Source organism: Sturnira hondurensis, unplaced genomic scaffold (assembly GCF_014824575.4).
Source record: "Sturnira hondurensis isolate 20B ecotype Veracruz unplaced genomic scaffold, ASM1482457v3 Scaffold0025370, whole genome shotgun sequence".
Classification (NCBI taxonomy): Eukaryota; Metazoa; Chordata; class Mammalia; order Chiroptera; family Phyllostomidae; genus Sturnira; species Sturnira hondurensis.
In genome coordinates this window covers 15,332,890-15,345,342 of record NW_028098001.1, presented here as the reverse complement: position 1 = coordinate 15,345,342, position 12,453 = coordinate 15,332,890, and the positions used below count along the sequence as shown (strand labels likewise).

Sequence of the window (12,453 nt, the reverse complement as noted above, 5' to 3'; positions counted from 1 at the left end):
GTGAGATGGTATCTCATTGCATTTTTTATTTGCATTTCTCTGATGACTGGTGACATTAAGCATCTTTTCATGTCTGTTGGCCATCTATTGCAGCTCTGATATCTACTGGCCAGTGTTGTTTTAAGGCTGCTTTATCTTGGAGTAACAAGATTATTGTGTTGTATTCAGAAGGTATGCTCTCATAAGAGAAGCAGCAAATCTATCCTTCACCTAGTAGCCAAAATAACTTTAAATTACTTAAATTAGTTGTGTCTAAGCAGGATTGTTTTTTTCTTAACTCACAGGGAAGCTTTGACAGCTGGTGACGCTTGTGGTTGTCGCATCTGGGGAGACATTACTGACACCTGTTGGATAGAGGGCATGGTGCTATTAAACCTCCTACAGATCAAAGGACAGCCTTTCAAAATAAAGAATTATTTGACCCAAATGTCAATATGGCTGAGGTTGAATAACACAGATTTAGCCAAATCACAACAGTGTCTCTGTAGCAAGCTCTTTGATATTTTTCCATTTTCCCTCAAGGTGAATTGATATTCTTATAGCTTATGCTGCATGGTCCAGTATCTAGTGACTTCTCCTCTTATTGTGTTTCACTCTTTACTTTCTCCAGGATTCTAGACACACTGCCTTTGAAAATTTTTTCTTCAAACATTCTTTCCTAATGATAGGGGATTTCCTGTCACTGTTTTTGTATATTTTAGTCTCTTATGTGTTCACTGCCTTTGCAGAAAACTATAATTTGTATTTCTCTACTTATGTATTTGTGACTCATTTATCTTTTCTTTTCCAGACCACATCTAACTACATTTAGAGATTCCATGTAATTGCTTTCTTTGCAGTATAGTATAACCATTTCACTCTAACCAAATCATAGTAGGTCAATGGGAAACAGACACACAAACATCAATTATTCACATATGCATAGATAGACAAATCATATAACAAATATGTAACTAATATTTGTGAATAGTGAAATTATTAGCAACGTGTATTTTCTTTTCACTTAAAAGTATTTTCTATTCTTCTAAAACAGACATCATTTTGGAGAATATAAGTGTTGTAAAAGACAATAAGAGAGCAAATTCTCAAAATATCCACTATAATTGTGAGGTTGTAGTGCATAATGCCTTTTTAGATCCTTAAAGCTTCAAAATGCCCTCGGATATCGTTCTGGAACTGTTCTCATATGACTGTGTCAGCGTATCGTGGAAACACCTGTGATTGTTCGATGGGAATAGTTTCTTTGGCAGTGACAGCCTGCTGTTCTGTTGTTGGTGCTGTTTTTGTGACATTATGTGCAAGTACTTGTCAGGACACATTTCATAACAGTAACAAAATTATTTTTGAAACCACAAAAAAAGAAAACAAGTTTATTATTTACATAATTAATTTTGTCATTAATAACATTTAGCATTTCAGTCAGTTAAAATGGATTTTAAAAAATCTCATGTTTATACTTTTATTAAGCAAATAGTGTTAGTGGAAAATATTTATTAGAGATAATTTTATATGGTAACTGAAGCGGTACTTAATTTTCTCAGAATACAATTCACAAAACACTGCAAAGAAAATTCTGTGAGGTGGAGTGTTAAGAACCATGGGGGAATGAAAAAGAGAAAAGTCCGATTGTTTGGAATGGTAAAGGAAGCTACAAGGAGCTGCTCACTGTGGCTCGGGTCTTACTGAACGAGCAGGACCTGGTGAATGAGGGTAACATGCATGTCAGGGAGGCAGGAGTGTATGAGGCAAACATAGCCTATTCTGAGGCTTGTATTGGAACAACTGTACTCCAACCTTTGCTGTCTTAAACAAAACTCTTGGGTCCTGGTACATTTCAGAATTTATATCTTTTTAGATGTAAGAAACACAGTATAGAGTTGTGTTTCTTACTCTATCTCAGGGGTGTCAAACTCATTTTCACTGGGGGCCACATCAGCCTTGCGGTTGCCTTCAAAGAGCTGAAATAATTTTAGGACTGTATAAATGTAACGACTCGTTAACTGTTATGGAGCTGAAATTACATTTGGCCCTTTGAAGGCAACTGTGAGGCTGATGTGACCCCTGGTGAAAATGAGTTTGATACCCCTGCTGCACAATATCCAGTGGGGTCGGGTACAGCAGCCTGTGTTTAAACTAGTTAATTTCTTTAGTAAAACAAACATGTATTGTATTCGGTGGAATAAATGCAGACTTGATGCAGTCTCGTATCAATTCAATAGAGCTTTGCTGTTAAGCGGGTTCAGCTAAGGTCAGGCTTTGTTACAGAACTACACGAAAGCTAACAGTTTAAACTTGTTTTGGAATTCAGATAAGGTGTCCATCTAAGGTAACACTTATTAATCAATTATTATGTGCTAGGTGAGTGCCTTACATGTAATAACTCAATTAGTTTTACTTATTCTCCCTCTTTTTCAAATGAAGGAGTACCAACAGCAAAGTCAACGCAGCTAGAAAGATCATAGAGCTAGAAAGTGATGGCGCAGGGATTTAAGTGGAGGTAACTTTTGATTGCCTCCCTCATAATATACTCCACCTGCCTATCTGTAGCTTGCATGCAGGGTGTAAATGAAGGGTAGGCTGGGAGTGAGGCTAGAGAGATAGGACCCAGAAACTTTAAGGGATGGGGAGGAACACAGTGGAAATTAAATATGTAGTGGTTATCCTCAAGGAAATTTTTCTAAGCTTGTGGATTATCAGGGCTTTTGTAATGATTCTCACCATTGTTATTTGCAATGAAAATATTTCCTGGAAGGTTTGTCTGTGGAGCAAATAAACAAGCAAGCAGTATTTTGGTGGTTAAATCTTATTGTTCTTAAATGAATCTCAGTCGTGGTTCTTAAATTTTAATTCTTCCATGCCCAGAGGAAACAGCTTAAATCACCTTCATGAAAGTAAAGCATCCCATATCCAAGAACAGCTTTTGAAAATCTTAAATGCCCTTGGAATGTCATTGTACTTTTGCCAAGAATGGTGTTTCCCCAGGTTATTTTTCTAAACTTGAAAAGACATCTCAGGCTAACAGGAGCGGGGAGGCAGGTTTGTATCCCACACTATTTGTAAAAGGATTGAACAACAACCAGTACTTGCCTCTGCACAGCTGTCCATTAGTTTATTCCATAGTTCAAACAAACAGGATTTAGACAGACATAGCTCCTCAGGCGTAGCTATGGTGTAATGGGAAGATGCAGGACCCAGAGAGAGAGGAAGTCTGATTTCTAGTGCCCATACATCCTTTACAGGGTGAGAAGAACAAACTAAGTCACTTCTCTTCTCTGGTCACAAAGTCCTTATGTTTAGAAGGAGGAACCTAGATAAGGGATAACTTTTGGTGGTTTTCTTTGTAGTTTTTATTATAATCATTTGTAATATCTTCTATATTATAATATACAATGTGTTGAAGATCCAGGTCTTATCATTTTCAGGGATCTGATACTATTCATTGATTCACATCACAAAAATTTGTTAAGTAGCTACTTCCAGGTAGTGCTAAGTGTTAAAAGAGGCAAAAAAAAATATATATACAGGTCTTTCTTGGTCATAGACATCTCAGCGTAATGGGAGACACAGACAATTAAATAGATAATGACAATACAGTATAATCTGTGCCGTGATGAATTTGGTGGGAGTGAGGAGAAGGTACTTAACTCAAGGTTTTGTAATAAAGTAAAACGTTGTTTAAAACCCAAAGTGAATCACTGTCTTTTATTTGAGTGTAGCATAGTTCACATTAGTGGAAAATTAAATCACCTTAGAATACTAGTCTCATCTATTCTGTATCACAGATTGATTAATAAAGGATAAAGAAAAAGTGAAACTGGGAAGGTCTTCTGTGCTACTAAACTAAGGTCCTTCATTTTAGCACAAAACTGTGAACTGGATAAAGGTAGTTGAATGTTCCACATAATAAATGTGAAGACCTTTTGAATTTTGCAGCAGAAACTTTGTTGCATAACCTGCCAGGAAGTGGACAACCATAACTTTTAAAGAAAGATGGTCAAAATCGTAAAGCCTGATATTTAAAAGTATTTTTAAATCTCATCATTACTTCAAAATTTTCCTTAAGTCTATGCGCTCAAATGAATACAAGTTAACTCATCTTGGGGGGAATCAAAGAAAAGAAGCAAACATAGAAGTTTGGGATGAGCATGGAGAAGAAACAATAAACTGCAGAATGAGTTGAAAAATTTGTAAAATCAAGAGTTCAGCAAAGGTGGTGATTCAGAGCCAGCAGGGACTGGGTAGGATTAAGTGTCTCTGTCTCACAAAAATCTTGTGGGGAAGGTCATTGGACTTTCGCTAGAGAGTTGGATAAGAACTTGAGTAAATGTAATTTAAATCTCCTAAAGAATAGGCCGTCTCAGCTGGTGTCTTGGGTACAGCATTACAGAGAGAGAGGAAGACATATCAACTGTCACAACAGGAGACCCCAAGGGAGACTGGACTCTGCCTGCTGCCAGTCTCGCTCTTCTCAGCCTCAAAACGCTTCACATAATAGTAGAAGATGACTATGCTCACAAGAAAAAAATAATTTAAAGGAAAAACTGTTTTCCTTTTCCATAAAGTTATAAGTACCTAATTCTAAAATGTATCCCAGAATTTCTAAGAAGAACTAGATATACTAGCATACATGATATTGTTACCTACAGATTCTGCCACTACTGCCATGATGTACACAGCTAAGGAGTGAGAGAAGCCCTATTAGGAACTACGGGAGTAGCCAATTCCTAAGGCTCTTCAAGGGTATTTCTGCCCCACCACCCTCTCCTGGCCACTGTGACTGCTGTGAGGAGTGACCAGACATTGAGGCTTGAGGGGAGTGACATGGTGCATGTTAGTGCCACTTACCATTATTTTGAAATATATTTTATTGATTATACCATTACAGTTGTTCTATTCCCCCCCTTCATTCCCCTCCACCCGCACACTCCCTCCCCCACCATTCTCCCCCCCTTAGTTTATAACCACGTGTCTCAAGTTCTTTAGATTCTATATTTCCCCCACTATTCTTGACCTCCCCCCTATCTATTTTCTACCTACTGTCTATGCTATTTTCTGTACCTTCTCCCCCCTTCTCCTCCTCCCACTCCCCTGTTGCTAACCCTCCACGTGTTCTTCGTTTCTATGGTTCCACTCCTGATCTAGCTGTCCTCTTGGTTTGCTTTTGTTTTAGGTGTGGTTGTTAATAATTGTGAGTTTGTTGTCCTTTCACTGTTAATATTTTTCATCTTCTTTTTCTTATATAAGTCCCTTTAGCATTTCATATAATAATGGCTTAGTGATGATGAACTCCTTGAACTTGACCTTATCTGAGAAGCACTTTATCTGTCCTTCCATTCTAAATGAAAGTTTTGCTGGATAAAGCAATCTTGGCTGTAGGTCTTTGGATTTCATGACTTGGAATACTTCTTTCCAGCCCCTTCTTGCCTGTAACGTCTCTTTTGAGAAATCCGCTGACAGTCTGATGGGTACTCCTTTATAGGTGACTGTCCCCTTATCTCTTGCTGCTTCTAGGATTCTCTCCTTCATTTTATCTTGGGTAATGTAATGATGATGTGCCTTGGTGTGTTCCTTCTTGGGTCCAACTTCTTTGGGACTCTCTGAGCTTCCTGGATTTTCTGGAATTCCATTTCCTTTGCCAGGAAGTTCTCCTTTATTATTTGTTCAAATAAGTGTTCCACTCGTGGCTGTTCCTTTTCTGGTACCCCTATAATTCAGATGTTGGAGCGTTTAAAGATGTCCTGGAGGTTCCTAAGCCTCTCCTCATTTTTTTGAATTCTCATTTCTTCATTCCTTTCTGGTTGGATGTTTTGTTCTTCCTTCTGGCCCATTCCATTGATTTGAGTCCCAGTTTCCTTTCCATCACTATTGGTTTCCTGGACATCTCTCTTCGTTTCAATTAGTTTAGCCTTCATATGTTCTTCTAATTTGTGACTATAATCCACCAGTTCTGTGAGCATCCTGATAAACAGTGTCTTGAACTGTGCTTCTGAGAGGCTGGCAATCTCTTGGTCACTTAGAGTTATCGGCTCTGGGACTTTAAGTTCTTTTTACGCCATCTTTCGGGTTGTTCGTTCCTGTTCCGTAGCAGGATTGGAGCCCTAGGTGTTCACCAGAGCAGGGCAACTCAATCGCTGGGTTGTGATGCCCTATGTGGGGGAGGGGTCAACGAGGAGCAATGGCGTCCCATCTGCCGCTTCCTGCTGCAGCCCCCACAGGTGCCACCGTCACCGGGGCCCACGCATTTCGTCCCACTGCACACGAGTGCGCCACCACCGTCAGCCTTCGCCCCCTGGGGCCTGCGTGGTCCATCTCACTGTGCGAGAATGTGTGACCACGGTCAGTCTGCCCCACACCCTGACTGGGTCCGGGCCACTTGCACGCCTAGGTTGGGGGATCTTTCCTGCCCAACCCTGCTCTGCTGCTGGCTCCACCCCTCTTACTGTCCAGGTTGAACGGTTAGTTGTCGTTGGACTTCTGTATAATTCCATTTTCTGTTCTTTGGCTGTGTCTTTGTTCTCCAAACCTTTGTTGTATTCAAACTTGGTTGTGGGAGAAGGTACAGTGTTTCCACCTATGCCTCCATCTTGGCAGAAGTCGCCACATACCATTATTGAGTTAATGTTTTTTATATGTCACTCTGGACTAAATTTCTTTTGTTTCAGTCTGTATTCTAGGACTCTTTTTTTTTCCCCTCACAAAGCAAGAGATCATATAAATTAGGTCAGTTTTTGAAACAGGCTGTTGCAAGCTGCACATAGATAGGTTGGCATTGGTGTCACTTTTTGCGGTGGTCCTAGGTTGTGGCTAAGATCCCTAAAGTTCCCTCCCCATTATGTTTCCTTACTGAAATATATGGGCCAGGAGGGTAAGAAACATGTAATAATGTTTAAAAGTCCTCACATGTAATTGTAGTTGTGGGTTCACTATGAGGATGCATTCTTCATGAGATTATATTTTCTCATGATGAAGAAAATGTATGTGTATATAGTCAGTAAAATAATAAAGTTGCATTGATGCATACCATATACATTCTTTATTACAAAGACTTCCTAATGGATTGCAATTCAGCAGAGTTGAAGTGCTAGTGTCCTTTAAAATCATGGACCTGAATAATGCTAATTGGCTCTGCTAGGACAGGAGACAGGTGACCTTAGCAGCCACATGATAAGTATTTTGGTCTGAAGTCAGGTTGAGTGGCAAATACTAAAGTGCTGTGGCTACGACTTGCAGAATGATGGTTCAACAGTTCTTCAGCAAAGTCTCCGATACACATTCTACTATTTCATACCCCAATGTCAGCTCCATATGAAAGAATACATAAGATGGAAGCTTTTAGGCCTCCACACCACGTTTTAGAGAGAACTTCTACAAATTAATATGCCCCTTAAAATTAAGAGCGTTAACAGCAAGTGGCTGATCTTGCTAGTTTTACCTTGAAAAACTTAAAACATCACAGTCATTAATTTTATTTCAGTATTTAAAAACATGTTTTCTGCAACATCTAAATGTGCATTTGCATAATTTACGAGCATAAATTATTAAAGATTTGCTGCTTTATGGATGTCCTGCTGAATGTCAGTGCATTGCTTCTTGTCCTTTTGCAGCTGAGAATATGTGTCTTTTCACTCTCTTTTTCCTTGTACAATGGGGTTGTAAATCAACACAGCACCCAATGAGGCCGTAATACAAAGACATTTTGACATTTTAAAATGTGTTTTGACAGATTAGGTACTGCTTTTGAAGTGAACTTGAGAAATGAATTTTTTTGTGGTTAACTGCATGTAGCACAGTCTGACTACCTAAGTCAAACACATTCGTAGAAAAATGACTAGGCAGATATAAGGGGCACAAAAAGTAAGATATAAAAGTATTCAATATCAGATGAGAACACTTTAGGTTGCTCTCAGTGTCACTGAGTTGCCTAGGTAATAAAACTGTAAATAATCTAAAATGGATTCCAAATTATCACCAACTACATTATACAGCCTACATTTACCAAATGGACAAAATGTTGCCGAATAACTCAACTACTTTAATATTTAACACCATATAGATATAAACCGTGTACATAAAAGTAAGGTGAAGCAATAAATGTCGAGGGAGCATCTATAAGAATGTCAACAATAAAAAAAGAAAGAAATGCTGATAAAAACTTAGAATGTATAACTCACAGGAATAGGGCACTTGATATTCTGAAAGGCAGCCAGACAATTGTTTCCTTCTCTGACTCTATTCTCCTGCATCTGCTGATTTCCTGGAAGCAGGTAGCTAAAGGGGATGAGGCGCAAACCCTCTTTTTCCATCACACTCTTTTCTATTTCCAAACTCAGATCCCCACAGCAATCCATCTTCTTCACTAGAATTCCAACTGTTTTCTATTATCAGTCAAGACTTGTTTTCTCTAGTACATAAAGGGAATAAAGAAGCATATTTGATTTTGGTCTAACTGAGAACTGAGACTTTAGGGAAAAGCTGTTTCTGAAAATACCAAACAGAAAGACAAACAATAAAATGTTATCTTCTATTTTTATAATTCTCACAGCCTATCTCTAGTAAGTTTTCCTAATCACACAGATTCTTTTTTTTTAGAACAGAAATCTTATTTCATTCAACTTTTCATTCTTATCGTCTAGCAAAGCACTTGCCTCAGAGTAGGAAATCCAAGAATATCAAGTGAATGGATTGGTGGGGTAATGGAGGGATGGAGGGATGGATTGATGGATAGATGTAAGGAAGGATAGTTGGGATAATAAATGACAAAGTAAGGAAAGGAGGCTTCAGAGGTGTTCAATAAACCCGAGTTTCTACAAAGCAATGTGAAGTTAATTATGAATGTTTCTTTGGCCTCAGGTGCCCTCAGCTAAACAATTACACTTTCTTCTGTTCTTGTCACAGAAGAAACATCAAATACACAAGTGTCCAAATATCATATCAAAATATTCAATATCAAATACACAAGTGTTCAATACTATTGTAAAAAAGTATAGTTTCTGGGGGGCTGGAAATGGGAAGGAGGTGGAGACGGCTGAGGGGGTGGGCTGGGTTGGCGGGGAATGGCAGAAACCTTACTTGAATAAAGTGAGAAAAAACATATCGTCTCTGTTTTATATTATCCACTACTTCTTAACAAACTATCTCAAACTTAGTGGCTTACAACAACAATTTATTATTATTTCTTCAACATCTTTGAGTTCGCAAGGCTGTCTCCTGCAGTTACAGTCAGACAGATGGCAATTGGGTTTGAGTCATTGAGAGGCTTGAGTCAACCACGATGTCCATAGGTCCTTCATATATGTTCTTTGACTAATCCCTTTACATTTATATCAGTCCCCATCTCTCTGCTCCCTTCTTACATCTGTCAGTCTATCCCATGATTCTATTCCTCTGGTTCTAATTTGCTCATTAGGTTATTTTGTTCATTATATTTCTTTTACAAGTGAGATCATATGGTATTTTTCTTTCACCAACTGGTGGACCCATGGACATGGACAATAATGTGCATACTGACTATGGAAGTAAAAAGTGGGCTGGGTGGAGGAAGGCAAAAACAGGACAACTTCAATAACATAAACATTAAAATACTAAAAAATAAACGTGAAAGTTTGATAATGCACAAAGTTGAATAAATTGTGAAGAAAGTCACTGTTAAACATTGGTGTTAGAAATGCAAATTAGTGCAAAAGTTAAGGAAGGTAATGTTTTTTAATATAGCAATTCTAATGTTACATAATCATTGAATCATAAATAAGAGTACAATTCAAATTGTTAAATAAAATATAGAACTGTCATACAGTGAAAAACTGCACTATACATTTATAAAGAACAAGGAATTCTAAAATTTCTAGGATATATTGCTAGGCATAAAATAATCAAGATCCAGGTATATTTGATGTAAAATGAGGGAAATTAGAGTGAATATTCATGTAGCCATACAGAATCTTTGGCAGGAAAAAGATAGCAATAACCAAAAGTATGTTTACATTTGGTCTTCAGTTCATTTCCTGTTTCACTTAGCATAAAGTCTCCAGTTCTGGCTGCAAAAGGTAGGAATTTCTTCTTTTTTCTGCTGCATAGTATTCCATTGTGTAAATGTACCACAGCTTTGTTTTTGTTTTAAATCCACTGTAATCACACAGTCTGGTACTGGCACAAGAACAGATGCACAGATCAATGGAAGAGAATAGAGAGCCCAGAAATGAACCCAAATCTTTATGGTCAATTAATATTTGACAATGGGCATGAGTATACAATGAAGTAAAGACACTCTCTTCAACAAATGGTGTTGGGAGAACTGGACTAGTACATGAAAAAAATAAAACTAGACCATCATCTTATACCATACATCAGAATAAACTCAAAATGGATAAAAGGCTTAAATATGTCATGATACTATAAAAATCCCAGAGGAAAACATAGTCAGTAAAATTTCAGTTATCTTACCTAGCAAGCAATACTTTTGCTGATATGTCTCCTAGGACAATGAAAATAAAGGAAAAAAATTTTAAAATGTGATTACATCCAATTAAAAAGCTTCTGCACATCTAAAGAAACCATCATCAAAATGAAAAGGGAACCAACTGTATGAGAGTACATATTTAATAACGATGCATGGAACAAGAGTTTAATCTCCAAAATATATAAAGAACTTAGAAGACTCAACACCAGGAAGGCAAACAATCCAATTAAAAAATGGGAAAGGGACTGAGTAGACACTTTTCCAAGGAGGATGTAGAGATGGCCCATAGACATATGAAAAGATGCTCAATATCACTAGCTTTCAGAGAGATGCAAATTAAAAAAGAAAAAAAACACAATGAGATATCACTTCACACCTGCCAAAATAGCTGTCATTAATAAATGAATAAGCAGCAAGTGTTGGTGAAGGTGTGGAGAAAAGGGAACCCTAGTGCACAGTAGCTGGGAATGCAGACTAGTGCAGCCACTGTGAAAAACAGTATGGAATTTCCTCAGAAAACTAAAAATGGAACTGCCTTATGACCTAGCAATTCCACATGGGGAATATACCAGGAGTATATTCCCCAAAACACCAATTCAAAAGAACGTATAAACCCCCATGTTCACAGCAACTCTATTTAGCCAAGATTTGGAAACAGCCTAAGTGCCCATCAGTAGATGAGTGGATCAACCCCCCCCCCCCAAACTGTGATCCATTTATTTTCTAATATGACAAATTAAAATGAACCTAGTATAGTTTTAAATATATATTTTACTTCTTTTTCCCAGGAAACACCAAATGGTGGGTGATAACCGTGCAGCAGGAGGGCCATGAGGCCCTGGAGGCCTTGGAGGCCCCAGGGGTCCTCGAATGGTAGGCTGAGGCGGCTTCCCTGGAGTTTTGGCCAGGTTTGGGTCAGGTCAGGCTTAGGGGCCAGGCTGTGGAGAGTGGGGGGCAAGGCCAAGAACAAACAGTGGGTTCCCCAGTCACCAAGTTGGGCCGCCTGGCCAAGGACATGAAAGTGAAGTCCCTAGAGGAGATCTGTTCTCTCTACCCATTAAGGAATATGACATCACTGATATTCTTGGGGGCATCCTTCAAGGATGAGGTTTGAAGATTATACCTGTGCAAAAGCAGACATGTGCAGGCCAGAGGACCCAGTTCGAGGCATTTGTTGCAATTGGGGACTACAATGGACACATTGGTCTGGTGTTGTGCTCAGAGGAAGTAGACACTGCTATGCCTGTGGCCATCATCCTGGCCAAGCTCTCTATTGTCCCTGCGTGATGAGGTTACTGGGGAAACAAGGTCTGCAGGCCCCATGCTGTCCCTTGCAAAGTGATGGGGTGCTGGGGCTCTGTGCTGGTGTGCCTCATCCCCACCCCCAGGGGCACAGGCATCGTCTCAGCCCCTGTGTCCAAAAACCTGCTGCTGATGGCTAGTACCTCAGCTAGGGGCTGCACCGCTCCCCTGGGCAACTTCACCAACGTCATCTTTATAGCCATGGCTAAGGCCTACAGCAGTCTCACCCCCACCTCTGAAAAGAGACTGTGTTCACCAAGTTTCCCTATTAAGAATTCACTGACCATCTTGTAAAGACCCACACCAGAGTTTCTTTGCAGAGGACCGAGGCTCCTACCACCACATCATTTTATACAGGAAACATAAAGTAAATTAAGCCTGTTAAAAAATAAATGTATATTTTAAAATAATTAAAGTTCATGTGACATAAAACTAAGCATTTTAAAGTGTACATTCCATTGATATTTAGTACATTCACAATATTGTAAAACCACCAACTACCTCTATTAAGTTTTGAACATCTTATCACTCCAAAAAGAAAAGCCCATTCCCATTAAACAATCACTCCTCCCCCCTCTGCCCGGAGACCCTGGTGACCACCAATCTGCTTTGTCTCTGTGGTTTTACCAGTTCTGAATATATCCTATAAGTGGAATCATACAAAACCTTTTGTATTTGGTTTTAAGATTTATATC

The 12,453-nt window shown here is 38.9% G+C and overlaps 1 pseudogene; it reads left to right on the top strand.

Moving 5' to 3' along the window:
• The first annotated feature begins 11,412 nt into the window (after window positions 1–11,412).
• On the top strand, window positions 11,413–12,129 carry LOC118982314 (40S ribosomal protein S2-like; annotated as a pseudogene).
• Window positions 12,130–12,453: the final 324 nt, after the last annotated feature.